The sequence below is a fragment of the Nuphar pumila genome, chromosome 4, assembly GCF_984573655.1.
Source record: "Nuphar pumila chromosome 4, dmNupPumi1.hap1.1, whole genome shotgun sequence".
Classification (NCBI taxonomy): Eukaryota; Viridiplantae; Streptophyta; class Magnoliopsida; order Nymphaeales; family Nymphaeaceae; genus Nuphar; species Nuphar pumila.
This window is the reverse complement of record NC_143252.1, coordinates 144,945,093-144,964,864: the sequence shown is the minus strand read 5'-3', so window position 1 is coordinate 144,964,864 and position 19,772 is coordinate 144,945,093.

Below are 19,772 nucleotides of genomic sequence, written 5' to 3'. Positions count from 1 at the left end.
TCATGGCTATGTAACAGTAGCCAATCACATGACAGCATTGCATGGGGCAACAGCTACATAGTGCAGGCCCCACCTAAAATGTTGTCAAGTGATTGCCTGTGTCAAATGTGCCGCTCTCTGGATCCCTGTTAGTATGAGTCTTCCGTCAGATAATTATGTCCATTACCTGACAAATCCAATCCCTATCCTCATAAATTTCATTCCTACCACACTGTGTCAGAGCATGTGAATGTAATTGGCTATTTGTAAGAAATACTTTAGACGCCAGCAGGGACATTGCATTGTATATCTGATTTGTTTTAATAAATTCTACAACATGCAAGTAGAAAAGGGAATAGCCTACAAAAGGGTCGGAAGCTAGAAGGCAACAGATGTGGGTATGAATAGGCACAACTACCAAAGGCAGCCATTTTAATTAGTGTCATGTTTGTTTTAATTCCAATTCATTCAAACCCTCATGGCAGGAAAAAAAAGAAAGCTTTTGGAAAGCTGCCATTAATTGATAAACAGTGAATACACAAAAACATTACTATGGATTTGTGTCTTCTGCACAAAATTAAAGATGATCAGTCATAAATTTTGTGAAACTTATGACATTTGCGTCTCCTTGGGTCTGAGACATATTGCCTTTAGGTTTTAGGGCATACAATAAAAGCAGCGCAATTTGCACACTGTTACCACTCCTATTATCGCACTTCAAAATTTAAACTGCCATTATAGTGATTCGTTGAAGATGATGCACTAGGGGGTTAAAACACCAAAAAATACACTCTGTTAAGCCCATCTATGACTTGGAATTGGATGTTGATTGGAAGGATAATGTGGTCATAATCGAAGTCAAGGTGCCATTTATGCTCAATGGCCAAGAGTACAGCTGACTCTAACCTATGAGCAATGAAGAGATTGGTGGTGAGAGAGCAGAGGTGTATCACAGGGCATTTCTGTAAATGGCAAGAAACTACGAGGGAGACAGGAAAGGATGGCTGCAAAAGGGAGGTGGTAAGACTGACACAAAGTTATAATCTGCATCCAAAAGTGGACAAATAGACGGCTATAACAAAGCAGTTGCTCTCTCTCTCTCTCTCTTTCCAATGATGATCTCATTATAAGCATTTTGAATCCATATAGTTACTGTCGGGACTGGGTGGTGTGGAATGACCATGGCCTTCCTCTTCCTCCATTTCTTTCCCCACGCTCTCAAACAAAAATCAACATTCCATATACCCGTTGTCATTCTCTCGTACGACCTTCAATGTTTTCCTGCACGCTATGTGGTCCCTGTGAGCCTTTCTGGACAGAGAATGACTCTCTCTCTCTCTCTCTCTCTCTCTCTCTCTCTCTCTCTCTCTCTCTCTCTCTCTCTCTCTCTCTCTCTCTCTCTCTCTCTCCATGCAACTGCAATTGCAAATATCTAGACGGCTGACTCAAAGAAACAACCTTTCAGCCAATGCATTCAATGGAGAATGCTACAGAATCGACCTCTCTATTCTCACTGTGCAAAAAACAGTGAAACTGAAGGAATTTATTTCTAGTCTTTTGGACATGGTGATATTCACTTCGAAACTTAAAATTAAGACAGTTTATTAACAATTTCAGAGCATCGCAGTATTTGCCTAATTTCATCTGCTCATCAGTAAAACGATAGTGTTTCTTGTTCTCATTAAAGAGAGCTGCAATTGGGATCCCCTAGATGAGTAATGATCATTAACTAAGAAAGATATGCATTTATGTGCACCCTTCACGGTGAAACAAGCGCCATTACTTTGATTACTAGTTAAAATTAGACATTGTTTTTTCATGCATGGCTTTTGTTAACATGGTACAAACACAAAGAAAGGGGTGGAATGCAATGCCGTTCTTGTTTTCCTCGATAATACTCAGGATATATATACATCTCATCCCACGTTTTACAGAATCTAGTAAGATACAAAAGAACAAAAAAGAATACACAAAATCCTCTCAACAATATGCTGGATATAGGGTGAGCTACAACGTGTGCTATATGCCCTATAAAAATATGAAGCCATACTTTGTAAAAAAAGAAGTTTGACAATTGGAATGGCAATTAATGTGATTTCTAGTAGCACACCATGTTGGGTGGCTTTCGTCTTTACCAAATGGAAGACAATAAATGAGGTCACTTGTTTCATGATTTTTTGCTTGACAAATAATGCCAACACTCCCTCTCAAACTGGAGCATGAGGGTCACAAATGCCCAATTTGGACACTAAGTGGAGAAATTGATCTTTTCTAAGAACCTTGGTGAAAAGATTTGCTACTTGATCCTTGGAATGAATATGAGCCATGTTAACTAATTCCGCAACTATCTTTTCAAAAATCAAATGAGTCTATGCCAATATGCTTTGTTCATTCGTGACAAACTGGGTTTGCTCCGACATGAAGCACAGCTTGATTGTTACAAAACAGAATAACTGGATTAGAATGATCTAATTGCAGATCTCTAAGCAGTTTTTTTAACCAAATAGCTTCGCATGTTGCATAAGACATTGCTCTGTACCCAACTTTTGCTGACGACCTAGACACTGCATTTTGCTTTTTCAACTTCCATGAAATAGGATTGTTCGTTAAAAAATACACTAAATTTGATGAATCAACAAGAAATTCGGTGTTGGTCTTAACTCCATCAAAGACTTTGCATCATTGTTGCTCATGGTAGCAAAAGCTTAAATAGCCAAGAAGAAATACCTAGAACAATTAGCAAAGAAAAAAAATGCAATGTTGCGAAGAGAGTTGTAACAACGCCACAGTGTTTAGTGGCTAACAAGGGAAGATGAGTACACCCATAGGGTCAAGATCAAAGCTCTAGTTTTCTGATACCATGTTAACATGATACAAACATAAAGGGGACGAATGCAATGTCATTCTTGTTTTTCTTGATAATACTCTTACATCCCCACAAGGATCTAGTAAGATACAGAAAAGCAAAAAAACTAGAAAAAATCCTATCAACAATATGCTACAGGCTATAGGGAGACCTGCAATGTGTGCTATATTTTCTATTAAAATAGAGACATTAGGTTGTTAGAGGGTGAGCTAGGTGCCTGATGTAGTGTATCTGGACCAACATTCGGGCAAAATACGTCATTGGACCCAAACACACGAATTTGCTCCATCTCAGATTTTTAGATGGACAAATTTTGATTTTTGAGAGTTTTCAGAATTTTGGAATTAGTTTTTTATTCCAAAATACAATGTATTAGCATTTATGATTTTTTTCTGTTTTTTGTTTTTTTTTTATTTTTTTTTTTATTTTTTTGATTTTTTAAAATCTTAATTAATTGATCAGATCCAGATCTAGATCCAATAGCTCATTAGAATCTCTTTAGGGCTATTGGAGGGTGTAAGAGGTATTTTGGGTAGTTTTTATTTTTTTATGAACATGAATCCTCTTTTTTTGGCTCGAGGTTCACTTGTTTTGGGTCTAGATCTATTCTATTTAGATCTGGATATTTTGTTACTATAGGTTTGTGTCCTTCAAATCCAAGTTATGGATTCAAAGAATAGTTCATTGGCTAGAAATGATGTGGATGGCCTATTGAGTTGATAGGAGGTGAGTCACTTTCCATTAGACCCAATAGAGACAACTCTTATTGGTTCAATGAGTGGTGGGTTATCTCTCATTGGACCAAGAAAAGGCATCCATGTTATTGGTCCTCATGTGAAGTAGAGAACCCACTCTCAATGGGCCAAGAAGTGGCAACCTTGTATTGGTCTCAATGGAAGGTGAAAAACCTCCTTCCATTGGCCCTGGGATGGCAGCCCTAGCCTTCTCCTCTTCCACATGTTTTTCTCCTTTCCTCCTAAAAGAACCCATAAGGAAAAGGAGAGAACCAGCTTGTGTTTGTGAAAAAAAAACCCATATTGTGAGGATCTTCCCTTTCTTCACTGTGACTTCATTGTGGCCGTCTAGTACGAGTGCTACCTGGAGTTGTCACTGGCCATACGTCGACCCTCATCGGTCGGTTCGTGAGCTGGACACTTGAGGAGAATACCGTTCACCGTTGGCCAGCAGTCCATTGTCGGAGCTAACTGTTTGAGTGTTTTCTTTTCTCTTTTGTGGATCATTATTGCTGCATCTTGTATCTATTCAATCTTATCACCATGCTCATTTATTTTTCAGAACTGAATACACTGAGTTTATTTTCCTGATGAGCAGTGTGGCTGAATGAATCTATAAGAAAAGGGTGTTGGACAGGTTCAACGTTTGAATCTGGACGAATTTTTGTGTAGTCATTGATGCAGGATGGGTTGTTATCAGTTAGGAAATTTTGCATCTGGCGTCAAAGCCAACCTTCCTAGGTCCAGCTTGACGCCACCCTGAACTGATTCCTAACCTGTCATCTTCATTCATTTTCACTGTGTATCATACATGTGACTGAATTTATATTTCTTTATTGCGGGTAGTCTAGGCGCTAAGCTACGAATTCTTGCATAACTGTTTGCTTCAAATCTAATAAACTGATCCCTTTAGGATTGTTGTTGTTTTGTTGCATCTAAAATCCCTCGTATCAGAGAAATCAGTTGACGCCCAACTGAATTCTTCAATCTGGTCTAGAACTCGACGCTGCTAGGGTCTGTCCATCTGAACCAAACCAGCTCGGTTCCCACCTTGGTTGTGACCAACATTTTAAGACAACAAATTTCAGTCAGATCTGTCATTTCTTTGCATGCACATCTGTTAAGTAAAGTTCGTATAATGATTTAGTTGCATCTCGTTGTTGCTATTTTGGTTTATTTTCAGTTCTAACTGAATCCACTTCAATCAGGTATTCATTCCTTACTGGATATCTGATTACTAAATGAAACTGAGTTTGGTACCTGTGCTGCCACTATATTTAGATTTCTGTGTTTTATAGGAAACTTATCATTTCTGAATCTTGATCATGTTCAGTGTCCAAACCAAACTGCATAGGTCCATATAGGGGAACTTACATATATCTCAATCTATATATATATTGAGTCCTACACCCACATAGGTTTTTAGGTTTATATATATATATATATATATATATATATATATATATATATATATATATATATATATATATATATATATATATATATATATATATATATATATATATATATATCAACACTGAATCTTCACTTAAGCTCCATTTCTGGTTAACTAGTTCTAGGGGCACCGTTGTCTCCTAGGCTTGGGTGTCCATTAACATCACACCTCCTATCCTTTTGCGTCAGAGCCATACTTTAAAAATAGAAGTTTGACAATTGAAATAGCAATTAATGAAATTTCCAACAACATACCAAGTTGGATGGATCAACACATCAAGTTAGGTGGCTTTCATCCGTATCAAATGAAAGACTAAATGATGTTACATTTTCCATGATTTCCTTGCCTGCCAAATAATGCTAACAACCTTGTGTTCCTTTTTTCAGTTTAGCCATTTTCTCCCTGCCACAAATCCACAAACATGGGTGGGGTGCATTTCAGGCAAACCCTCAGGGCCTTTCGCAGGACAATTGGATGTGATAATATATATATATATATATATATATGTTGTGTATGGGAGGAGGGAGGGGACCGTCCAACCAAAGAAATGTCTCAAATCTATAACCAATGATGATCGGACAATTTCCCTTATCCAATGTTTGAGTATTTCATCTATTGGATCTTATATATTTGTTCTTCATAATTTATTTAGTAAGAAATATGCTTTACACGAAGACTTTACCACATGTTGACATGGTTTTTGAAACATGAGAAATCCACGGCTCACAATATATATAATATTTTATAATACAAAGTATTGTGGGTTGTTGATTTTTAACTCTTCTAAATATCAAAAATCCATAATCTAAAACATGTTACTTAATAAATGATAACAAATCCAATATGTAAAGTTTGATTGAGTAAAAACTTGACCGTTAGAGAGAAGTAGCACCATCGAACATCATTGGTTGTAGATTTTGGACTTTCCTTTGGTTGGATAGTCCTCCTTCCCTATATATATATATACAAGAACTTAAAATATGAGAACTAATGTGTGAACCGTTATTTTCATGGACCTTTTGTTCTTTTCTCTTCAATCTAACCATATGGATGTGATCTACATGTTTGGTTTTATAGGAACATGTTCTTCAATTATCCGATTTTGATGTATAAACCCGATTTTTTAAGGTTTTAAAACCAATGACTCATAATCTTTATAAATATTCAAGCATTCAAAAGTCACATTTTTCATCAAAAATACATGATCTAATTGTTAATTCCTAGCAAATTCACCATGCCAAGCACGTCCATATGATTGGATTTGCAAAAAAATTGTTGGAAATGCCCATATTTCTAGTTCTCATATACTAGTTACTCTCTCTCTCTCTCTCTCTCTCTCTCTATATATATATATATATATATATAGAGAGAGAGAGAGAGAATATGGACCATCATCACGACCAAACATTACACTACTTTCTGATTTCCTCAAGCAGTTTCTTGGATGAGTAAGACCGATGTTCTCACACGACAAAATACCGGGGAGAGAGAGAGTTTTAGCACTTGGTGATTAGTTTTTGAGCGGTAGGAATTGGAAGAACTGGCAGCCCTGTTGCTCATCTTTGATCGTAGTCATTCTACTATCATCACTCTCATTATGGTGGTGGTGGTGCCACTGCTGCTGCTTGCGGTGGCTGTACTTCATGGTGGTAGCCGAGTCGCTACGTAGAGGGAAGAGCTCTAGTGTCTCGGTGCCGCCGGTATAGGTATACATCCCAGTACCAACTACAGCCTCCTCATCCTTGTCACGCCCATGGTGCCGAGACCGTACGGATGTGGCACCTCTAGGGTTTTGGGGGAAGCCAACTGGAGGAGGAGGAGAATACTGCGACCTCTGCAACCGCAATGCTGAGGCCTGCACCCTCTCTGCTGCGAGTATCGTCCTTCCGCACCCAGGGCCGTGCTGCTGCTTGTGTAATTCTCTATCACATCTAACCCATTTGTCCCCTAGGCTCTCCTGCGTTACACAAGAACCAAAACCCATCATGTTCACTCCTCAAACAACCAGCCATCCCGACAAAAAGGCGAGATTGCAGCCTTTTTCTTTTCCCTCAACCCTTTTCGCCTTCCCAACATAAAGATTTTCCACCCCTTTTCCCCAACTTCTCTTCTTACCTCCCTTTCACTCTTATTCTGATCAATAAACAGTTCTCAACATAATATCATCAAAAAAGGGAAAAAGAAATATCATCATAAACCAATAGTATGAAGCAAGAATAAACCTACCTCTGCCCTAAAACTGGGTGCCCAACTCTTGGTCCCCTCTAATCCACTCCAACTCGTATCTGCCATGCATAACCAACATCACAAAAACGAAGATAACAAAATCAATACATAAATCTTAATTATAGGGATGCAATCATGAGATACGTATATGAATGTGACTATGTACTAGGTATATATGTTTAACCATAGTGGCATGTATATATATTTCTACATACATGGAGAGTCTTTCTTGTCCGAGTTATCGATCTCTACGACAAACTTCAACGCTGTTTCCGATCGCCTCCGACGCTTCTGCCGCTCGCGGGCTTTGTGATTCTGAAACCAATAGAAGACATTTTTCCCTTCTATCTTGCCGAACCGGCGCAGCTGCGCGGTGATGTACTGTATCTGCTCGGCTGTGGGGGTCCGAATGCCCCTCCTGTAGAGATCCTCCAGCGTGCACAACTGCTCCGGCGTCGGATTCCATCTCGAACTCACTGCAGGTTGGGTGCTCACATCTCTCCTGCTTTGCTCTATACCTGTTACACAACTCACACAAGAAGAAGAAGAAGGTCATGTAGACTTAAGTGAACAAGAAGTGAAAGAAGAGAAGATCGAGTACTGTACCAGTGGAAAAGAGGTTCAGTTCTAGGAAATCACTGGTTGTTGTTGATGGTGATGATGATGATGATGATGATAATGGAGTGGAATGAGAATGGAGGAGATGGGGAGGAAGAAGGTGATGGGGTCGTGGGATGAGAGGTCGAAGTCTTATTGTAGGATAGCAGGAATCGGACGCGGTGGTGTTTAAACTCGTAGCGTTGCCACACCCCATCATCCACATCTTTGCGTAATCTCACGTCGGTAAACGTCTGGGTGATTGCTTTGTTTATTTGCCCGCGTTGTGGAGATTTTATATATATAAAGACACCGAATGAAGGCGTTGACTGATTGATTTACTATATACTATTCTTATTCATTTTAATACGATGGATCCGTATTCAGAAATTCTCTCTTTTATATATATATATATATATATATATATATATAGAGAGAGAGAGAGAGAGAGAGAGAGAGAGAGAGAGAATGGTTGGCTGGCCCAGCCGTGGAATTCCGGGAGGAAGTCATCACATCGGGAGTCGAGCAGCAAAAACGACGTGACGATGATGAGTGTTATCATAAGGCTCATCACACTGCTTCCTCATTTATTAATCACCCTTGTCTCGTGCCTTTCACATTTAAGTCTCACCCCCCCCCCCCTCATATGCCTATCTCATTCCTTCTTTCATATGGCCAACCTGGGTAGAAGCTGCATAGTGGATATATGTAGGGGTGGCAATTTCTGACACGACCCGCCAACCCGCCTCTTAGGCGGGTTCGGGTTGGGCTTAAGCCAACCCGTTTAATAAACGGGTCGACCCGTGTAACCCGTTTATTAAATAGGTCGGGTTCGGGTTGGGGGTATGCCAAACCGCCAACCCGGCTGACCCGTTTAATAAACGGGTTAGGCGGGTGGGTCGACCCGCCAACCCGTCTGCCCGACCCGTCAACCCGACCGCCAACCCGACTGCCAACCCGACCCGCCAACCTGTCTACCTGCCAACCCGATCCGTCAACCCGCCAACCCGACCCGCCAACCTGACCTGAAAACCCGTTTACCCGACCCAACCCATTTATTAAATGGGTTGGCGGGTCGTGTCGGGTTACCCATTTATTAAACGGGTCGGGTTCGTGTTTGCCACAGCCGACCCGTTTAATAAACGGGTCGGGTTGAGGTATGCTGACCCGCCAACCCGACCCGATTGCCACCCCTAGATATATGTGTTACTTCTTTTGTATACCTAAATGGGAATATTTTATATCTGGCCCGTAGAATAGCACTATAAATATTTCCTATAAATTAATTTAGTTAAAATGCTCAATGCAAATAATGCTCAATGCTTTAATTCATTTGGGGGTTTGAGGGAAGAATGTGTGGGCCACCCTAGAGGAGCGAGTTCATGACAAATTGAAGGTATTTTATGAAAAATACGAACACACATAGGCTCACACGATTTTAACGTAGTTCGGTCTTAACATGGCCCATGTCCTCGAACCCTCTCTCTCACACAATAGAGAGGATGTCTCGCTTTATTTATAGAAGCATGTACAAGTCCATCTCTAGAGAGGTCTTTAATGTAGTTTAACCTCTCAAGAATATAATAACATTGGAAAGATTACAAGATTGATCTTTAGAGTCCATGTTGGACGATCCATTGGGCATCCCACCTTTTCTAGGATTGACATTTGATAGAGTTCTTCTTGGATTCACGTTGGAAGGAGTCCTTTCAGTAGCAAGTGTCTTCACATTAGAACTCTTCACACAAGAACCAACATTGTAATATGTTTCCACTTTTTTGGACTTATATTGAACCAACATTGGATTTGGATCTTGATCTTAGCCATACGGTGGAGCTGAGGATGGATATGGATCTTGACCATATGATGGAGCATCTCTCGATATCCTAACACGCCCCCTCAAGTCAATCTCTGTGAAATTAAGCTTGTCTCTTTGTATTTTGTTGTCTTGCCTGCTCATGTATCCCATGAAGTGCATTTATTCTTTCTTTGACAAATTTATGGACCGGCCTAACTGAAGGAACTTGAGCTAAATCAACTATAGAGAAAGGGTTAATATTAATACTTTAAATGGGCTAAAACCTGTTGATCTATTGATAGATTTATTAAAAGTAAATTCAACTTGAGACAATATATTAGGCCAAGACTTAGGTCGATCACCAATGAGTGCACGCAATAAATTATCAAGTAATCTATTAACAACTTTTGTATGTCCATCAATTTATAGATAGTGCATAGTGCTAAAGTGAAGTGAAGTGCCCAATTGTTTCTATAATTGTCTTCCAAAGTGTCCCACAAATTTTAAATCTCTATAAGATGTGATAGTCCTAGGAAAGCTATGCAATTTATATATATTTTTTTAAATTAAAGCAACCAACTAGATGAATATTACGACAAGTAGTATATTGTTGATTCGTATCGCACTATATGTAATAGCTATCCATTCATGCTGATGGTGGATAATATGCTATATGTCGCTCCTTCAAACCCTATTTCCTTCTTACCACCAAACGTGGCTCCTAAACCAGGGTGCTCTAAGAAAAAAAATGGATAACGAACAAGGATGTTATGTTATACAAATGCATTATCTATGGTGAGCTTGGCCACAACAGGCTGAAGCACATTAAATTGTATGTTTATTCTTTAGTTTATTGTGTCATCAGTATTCATTAGTTTTTTCTTTAATGAATTTTGTTTATTTGTATTTATGTAGTCTTTGTTAATGAACAACTTTAATATCTTATATGTTGTATGTATATCTTATGTAGTTCACAATGAGTACAAGGAGAACAAAAGAGAAAGGGAGACGTGGCAGATGTCAACTCTACAAAGTCACATCTCCAACACCAGTTGTTGTGCCCGAGCTACAGGATATGCAGAAGACTGGCAGGTACTATAAGAAAATTGTTATTTAGCGACAAAAATTTATGACAGAAATAATTCATCACAAATTTATGATGGATTAGCTAGAGAAAACTAGTTATCCCTAAAATTGGAATTAGTTGTGGGATTAGCAACAGAAAAAATCTGTCTCAAAATTCATCGCTAATTAGCGACGAAAACATTATGTCTCAAACTTTATCGCAACTTCACGACGAATGAGGGACAAAAATTTTCTGTCGCTAATTAGCGACGAATTTTGACACAGAATATTTTCATCGCTAATCCATTGCTAATTTTTAATATAAAACGACCCATCTAGGATGCAAAATTATCTCCTCCCCCTGCTCTCTATCTCTCTCCCCTCTTCCGTCGACCACCCCCTCGCTGCTCGCCTTCTCCGCCTCCGCTCTCTGGCGACCCACCATCTGATAGCTCCCTCTAGAGACCTCGCCGGCCACCTCCAGTTCTCCTCCCTCGCTCGTTCCCCCTCTATTGCCCCTTTCCCTTGGGTGAGCCCTCTCTCTCGCTTGCCATATTTCAGCCACCCAACGCCGGTGACCCCCACTCCTCATTCGGCCCTCTCAAGTGATCTCTTCCCCCCTCTTCGTTGTCTTCTTCTTCATCTTCTTTCTTCTCGTATCTCTTCTCCTTCTCTGACCATTTGCGGTAGAGGGGGGGGCACCGCTGCGGAGCCCCTCGCTTTCTCCTTCTTCTCGTTTGATAGGGGAGGGGCTCACCCCCCTCCCTATTTTCCCTCTCCTTTGGCACCTTGGATTAAGCAACCAGGCTGATAGGGAGAAGTATAGGAGGGAAGTTGATTTCATTGCCCTCACTCCCACCCTCAATGGGTTGGAAAAGATTGCAACAATGGCTATGGTTTTGAATATCGTCCATCGCCATCTCTATAGCTGAGGCTGGCGGTGAGGGTTACAACATTATCGGTTGGAGGTTCCACCAGACATACTTGGACAAGAGTAGGTCTCCCGCCAGTCTCTGAATGTCAGTGGTGATCTGATGAGGGGATAGGGCTAAAGAAAAGGACTATAGAGGGTGGGAGATGGTGTTATAGGAGCCAAGAGGGTGAAGAATTTGTTTGGCCAGTGGATGGATGTTTCACTGCTAGATCCTAGCTGACAACGACTTCCCACCACGCCATACTGAAAATTGGATGAAATTAGGGGTGGCTGGTGCTAGTGGTTTATGAGCTGGGAGGGGTTTTAGTTGGGATGTTGGCTGGCGGCTAAGGCAACCGATGGTCTACAGTTTCAATCAAAGGTTCGAGTGAAGGCAGAGATGATGGTGGTCAGTTAGTAGGTGAACAAGAATAGGAGGGAGGTGATGGTGGAGAAGGACAAGGGGACGGTGGTGGTGGGTGTTGGGGAGATGAGGAAGGAGATGATGAGCAGGGGGCAATGAAATCGGTAACCTGGTGTGTCTATAGCTTTTAGAGGTGGGCCACATAAGGCAGAGTGGTCATGGAACCCCACTTGGGATTTTCCGTGCTTCGTAACATGAAGCCATCATTGCCAACCATATCGTTCTTTTACGCTTTCAAAACTTGAGAAAAAGTTGGCTTTAGAAATCAAATGCCTATTTTTTTGGGTTATGAAAATTTCACTTTCTTAATATTAAAAATGCACCTTATTGTTAAAAAACTGTATTTTCTCAAAAAATACTTGTCGATATTTTTAATTAAAAGGTTAAACGTCTCCTATAAAAAAATAGTTTAAAAGTTGCATTTAAGTGGAAGCACAAATTTAATTTACTTTAACTTGCTTTTTAAGTGCTTCAACTGTTGCTTCTTACTCAGTCGTGTATTTCGTAAGCACTGGTTTCATGATTCGTGCTTCGTGCATCCACTTTTGTGCTTGTGTTAGATGCTGAAAATCTAATAAAATGTTTTTTTAATACAAAAAATATTTTTTTGTATTCCTCGTGCCATTTTGATTGTAGGTATTAATATATCTTAGCAAAAAATGACTAATATGATATAAGATATCACGAGGGTCTAGAGGATAACTAGATGTTTGATTTCACCTCAGCCCTTGGATTTGGGTACATGTTTTAGAATGTTATTCATGTTGCATGATAAGAATCTAAATGTTAGAAATTACATTGTATTAGCAGAGCAAAATGCGCGATATGTCACAGTGGTCGAGCACCCAGTGGTCGACCTTTAAATCTTTACATTTTATGCATATGTTATGTCCATGCTAATAACATTTTTATTTGTTAGAATATGGTGCGTGGAGGTCACAGTAGTCGAGCACCCAGTGGTCGAGGATTAAGTGGAGGTCGTGGGACAGCATTAGATAGATGTCTTTGTTTTATATTTAAATATAGGCATTCATTATGTTTTTGCTTATATAAAAATTATTACTTGTTAATTGTCTTTATAGGTTCCTAGCTCAGTGATAGTCAATCTCATCCTTCATCTTCATGTAATGCTTTGATAGGTATATCATTTAAATAATTATATACTTGATTAGTTTAAATATGCATTATGTGAATTTCTAACTCATTGTTCTATATATGATGTTTCACCTGCACATGACTCACCTATACCAGCTACTGATACACATCACGAGACAACGCTGGATGTTGGGTCTTCTCAGTCTGACACACGATAACTCATTGAAATAGTGTATATCGATAGTCGACCATAAGTATTTCATTGTCACTTGTTCAATACTTATCTTCTAAATAGTGTATATCGATAGTCGATTGTTAATGTGTACCAATTCATATGCAGTGCGAGGTTCGAGCTACAAGAAGTAATTCGAGAAATTAGGAAGTCACTAGTTCAACATCTTTCAGGACCGATCACTCAATGAAAAGAGTACCCGAAGGAGGTATTAGACAAATTATGGTCCTTATTCATGGTATATAATTGTTTATCATAGCTAATGTGTTTCATATTTAGTTTTTTGTTATAGTCATGTGTACTGACTTTCTGAAATTATTTATAGGCTTCAAATCTCTTCGCGATTGTGAAAGAGGAGCAGGTTGCGAGACTAGTGTGGTAGAAAGTGGTTGTCAGTCGATTTGCCGACATGCTTCACAATATGAAGACTGCAATAATAAAAGCAGTTAGTGGGATAGATGATCCATTATAGTAGAAGGGCCATTACCCTTCTACTATCAGGTCAAATTATTGGGATGCACTGTGCGATAAGCGGGCGAGCCATGAATTTTGAAACCGCTCAGCAAAGGATGCACAAAACTGAGCGAAGATACTTGATGCCCATCTACATAGGTGATTCTAGAACTTTTGGGAGCCACCAGAAGAAAATGGTAACTCATCAATATATATTGTCAAATTTATATGTATTTCTGTATACTTTCTAATTGATTTTTTTATCATTTAACCTTGTAGAAAGTCAAAAAAGGAGGCATTGTGCCTTATAAGGATGTGTTTGTTGAAACACATAAACATAAGAGCACGGAAGAGTTCATATCAGAGAAGGCGAAAGCGACAATGGTATATATTTATTGTATTAATAAATATTGTAATATATAAGTTACCATGAATTACATTATCATAAATATTATAATTCTTAATTCTTAATTCTTAATTCATATTATAATCATTACTTTTTATGAGTCATACGCGCAGTAGATGGTAGAGTGATATGATGATGACTCTACTCAGCATCTGCCTTTTGATCCTGCAACATGGGTGACTGCAACCGGTGAACCAAAAAAAGGTTGTATGTTCGAGTTTGGGAGTAATATGAACACAACACCAGTAGTTGCCTCCTACAACCAGGGCTCTCAGAGTTCTCTCGCCAGCATCAACTCCCACCGTCTGATTGACCCTGCTATTTCTTGGGATGGTGTCCGCCAGCTTCTTCAGGACACAATGCGTGACTTTTTACATGAATTTATTCTCAACCTTGTCCATAATGAGTTATGCAACTTTTTTCGGGATAGGAGAACTTCACCTGCATTCAACATAAGCTTCGGTGCCTGTTAGGTATAAAGTTTTATGTCATTTGTTTCATGTCGTTAGATTTTAAGCTAGTATATGCATGATTGAATACATATATGCATGATTGAATCACTATGAAATTTTATTGATAGCATTAGAACACATGTATGCTTGACTAAATCAGTATAAAAAAAATTGACAGCCTTAGAACACATATATGTATGATTGAATCACTTTGAATTTTTTGACAGCCTTAGAACACATATATAAATGATTGAATCAGTATAAAAAAAAATTGACAACCTTAGAACACATATATGCATGATTGAATCACTATTAAATTTTTTGACTGTATGCCTTATAACACATATATGCATGATTAAATCATTATGAAAGTTTTTTGACAACCTTAGAACACATATAAGCATGATTTCATCACTATGAATTTTTTTGACAACCTTAGAACATATATATGCATGATTAAATCACTACAATTTTTGTTTGACAAAATTAGAACATATATATGCATGATTGAATCACTATAGAATTCTTTTGATAACCTTAGAACACATATATGCATGATTGAATCACCATGAAATTTTTTTGACAACCTTAGACCATATATATGTATGATTGAATCATTATAAATCTTTTTATGACACCCTTAGAACATATATGTGCATGATTGGATCACTATGATTTTTTTTGACAACCTTAGAACACATATATGCATGCTTGAATCACTATGACATTTTTTTGACAACCTTAGAACACATATCTGCATGATTGAATCACTATGATTTTTTTTTTGTCAGCCTTAGAACAAATATATAAATGATTGAATCAATATAAAAAAATTTGACAACCTTAGAACACATATATGCATGATTGAATCACTATAATTTTTTTTTGACAACCTTAGAACACATATATGCATGATTGAATCACTATGAATTTTTTTTACTGCCTTATAATATATATATATATATATATATATATATATATATATATATATATATATATATATATATATATATATATATATGCATGATTGAATCACTATGAAAGTTTTCTTACAACCTTAGAACATATATAAGCATGATTTCATTACTACGAATTTTTTTTGACAACCTCTGAATTATGTTAATGTCCTTCACTTTATTGCTAGTCTATGTGTCATTCAGCCATGTTACTTTGATTGCCTTAGATTAGGTGCATTGTATATAATTTATTTCATTATATTTTGTTTATCAATACTAACATTTTGGTTCTCTTGTAGGATGTTGGAGATGATCAGCGTAGAGGAGCTGATGTAGGCATGGATAGAGGGGTAGATTGAGACAATGAAGAGGATGATACTCTGAATCTTGGTGAGGATTAGCTTCATGTGTTGAATTTGTTTCACGTACTTGTTGTTTCAAACGAAACTCTTTGTATATGTTCACTTGTAACTAATTAGAACTTGGCGAGGATTATACTGGGTTGTTAAATTTGTTTTACTTATAACTTGTGTTAAATTTGTTTTATATACTTTGTATATGTATTTTTTGTGTACTTTGTTTTTTATACAAAGGTTATATAAATTATATAACGAAAAAAATTCTCAATATTTATATTTCAAACAAAATTGTTTTATTTTTTTTTTAAAATTTGCAACAAATTAGTGATGGATATTATTCGTCGCTAATATCTGTCGCCAATTTAGCGACGGATTAGGGACAAATATTTATATGTCTTAAAAACTGAATCAACCGATGTTTTGCGATGGAATGTAATCCATTGCTAAATTGGCGACAAATATTAGAGACGAATATGTATTCATTGTTAAATTTTAGCGACAAATTATCGATGGATATGTATCTGTCGCAAAACCAAATCAGTGTTTATTTAGTGACAAATTAGCGACAAATCATGACATTCATTAATTCATCGTGAATTAGCGACAAAATTAGCGACAAATCAGTTCTTTCGCTAATTAGCGATCAAGAAATTATGATGAATGCTATCCATCGCTAAGCCATCAACAATCTGTCGTTAAACAGTTCAGCAACAGATTTGTGATGGATTAACGTCAAATAGCGTTTATCGCTAATCTACAGAATTCTTGTAGTGAGGGATCCAAAAGAATTTGATTTTGATGAAGAAACTTGGATGGAAAGTGATATAAATGTGAAGTTTACATGTTCATTTGTTTGTTCTTTTATGTGTACTCTTTCGAATATAACATGCATGTATTACATATGTAGTCTTTAACAAGATTCATAGAAAGACTTCAAGTAAAACACAATCACCTCATGAAAAAAGGAGAAAATCTGTCAAAGATGATTTACCTTACTCCTTTTTTTTGTGAATAGGCGCAACCTTTTTTTTATGTTGTATTGCTCCTAAAAAATAAAAAACTGACTTATATACGTTGACTAGTTATAACAATTGCTCAAACTCTTGGGCATGAAGAGAGGGGCAGTTACATGCTTGGACATTGAATCCTTATCTTACATTTGGTTTGAAGCTGACAAGGTATCCATTTATAACATTGTTGCGTAAGTACTAAACTTAAATTCTGGGTGCCCAAGTTAGTTTTTAATCTCAATTTATTTTGCAGCTCTTATTTCCTATTAACTAGAACAACAATTATTGGGTTCTTTGGCAAATGGACCTGAAGGCGAAGGACTTTATGCTATATAATTTACTTTGCACTTTTGTTGTAGGGTCATTTTTGTTTTGCAGGATGTATGGGCAATAACTGTTTCACTCATTGGACAGTCGCACTTGCAGATAATATCCCTCGGTAAGATAATGAGTAAGTACTTTGTTTATATGTGAATTAATTCAATCAAATTTTTTTATATGTTATTGACTTGGATTATGATTGTTACGGAAAAGACTTTGGCCTTTTTGTGATCACCTACATGTCACTCTTGGGTCTGGGAGCATGGAAGAATTTTACGTGTCTATGCGTTTAAATGTTTTTGTTTCTGATGAGCATCAGAAGACTGATAATTATTTTTATAATGAACATTAACCCTTTTGTTAGGCCAATATCACAGACGGCAGAAAATAAATGATCACTTACTATAAGCAAGTTAAAGAATTTGAGTTGATAATGGTATCCGAAGCAAAAAAAACAATGGCTGAAGTGAAAAAGGTAATCGAAACCACAATAGCTCAGACAACGAGATCGAACATTGCAAAGCTACAAGAGACCATAATAGTGCAGCTAGCGCGAAAGGTAAGGCTATTGGCATCGCTAAAAGAACACACTTTGCTGGTGGCACAAGCAGTGCGAATGAAAGCTCCACAGTCGGCAAAACCAAAGGTAGTGCAAATCGAAGCTCCGATAGCAACATTCATAAAAAAGGAAGCGACAATATTTAAAAAGAAAAGAAAAAGAAAAAGGTGATGATTGAGGAGGAGGATAATGACAAATTGTGGGGCAAAATTGATAATATTTTCAAATGACGATATTGAGATAAAGTAAATAGTGAATATATGGATGTTATTTAAATTCTTGATGACGCTTTAAATATAATTTTGACAGATTTTATGATGTTTTTTAAACTTTGGATGTTCTCAGCTTTGTATGTTTAACTTCATTCCAGGTTTAATGTTTTGTACAAGAACATACACAAAATGTATGAAATCGGCATATTAAGGAGGAAAATTGTAAATATTGGTCGTTAATCGCAAATTTTTTTGCGGACTTCCTCATCATTGTTTGCAAATGTTTTTTGGACTTACTCATCCTCACAAATAATGGTCATTGTTCGCAGCTTGGAGGTTCAAGTTTAAAAAAAAAATTTGCAGCTTTTTTATATGATGTTATTACATTTTTTATGTGAAGTAACTCAAGTATTTGTGAGGCTTGGAGGTTCAAGTTTAAAAGAAAATTTTATGGTTTTTTTATACGATGTTATTATATTTTTGTGAGAAGTAACTCAGGTATTTGCAATGTTTGGAGGTTCGAGTTTAAAAGAAAGTTCGCTCGCACTTATTTTATGCAAATTTCATAATTTTTTATAAGAGGTAACTCAAGTATTGATGAGGTTTGTCGGTTTGAGTTTATAAAAAAATTTGCATATTTTTCATGCAAAGTTATTATATTTTTTATATGAAGTAACTAAGTATTTGCGTAGTTTGGAGGTTTGAGTTTGAAAGAAATTTCATAGATTTTTTATGCGACATTATTTTATTTTTTATGCAAAGTAACTCAAGTATTTTGGAGTTTGTCGGCTCGAGTTTAAAAGAAATTTTATATATTTTTTATGCCAATTTAAGAATCTTTTATGCGAAGTAACTCAGGTATTTGTGATGTTTAGAGTTTCGCGAGTTTAAAAGAAAGTTCTCTCACACATATATTACGTGGATTTCATAAATTATTTATGTGAGGAAACTCAAGTATTTTCAAGGTTTGTCGGTTCGAGTTAAAAAAAAAATCGCAGATTTTTTATGCAACATTATTATATTTTCTATGTGAGGTAACTCAAGTATTTGCGAGGTTTATCAGTTCGAGTTAAAAAAAATTCAGTTTTTTTATGTGATGTTATTTCATTTTTTATGCGAGGTAACTCAAGTATTTACAACTTCATTTTAATGATTTACAAAACAATCAAAAACAAAAATTACTGCCCTAGATTCCTCAACTATGCTTGTAGTTGTGTGTTCACCTTAGCGTAGTTTTCTATGATCATATCTTGATGTTGTATAATGGTTGAAGACATTGCAACCAATGCTTCCTTTAGTACACTGATTTCAACTTCCTTTGCAGCAAGTATATCCTTCAGTTGCCTGATCTCTACCAACATAAGAGTCAACTGAGTATCTGCTCCACTTGCATTTTTTTTTGCGTTTGGCCACACTTTTCCTTCTACTCCTCCTCAGTACTCCTTTTGGAGGGACTACCTACATCATGATGAGAAGCTATGTCTTCATTATCACTAGCAACTACCATGGAGGACAAGCAGATGTCTTGGCTACCCTCGCACCAATCTGTAAGTTCTAATTGAAATAGGGTGGGGTAATCTTTTGACTTATCCTTTATTGACATCGTGACAGTTTTGCTAACTGCTACAGGGTGATCAGTTTGTCATTGAACATAGCTAA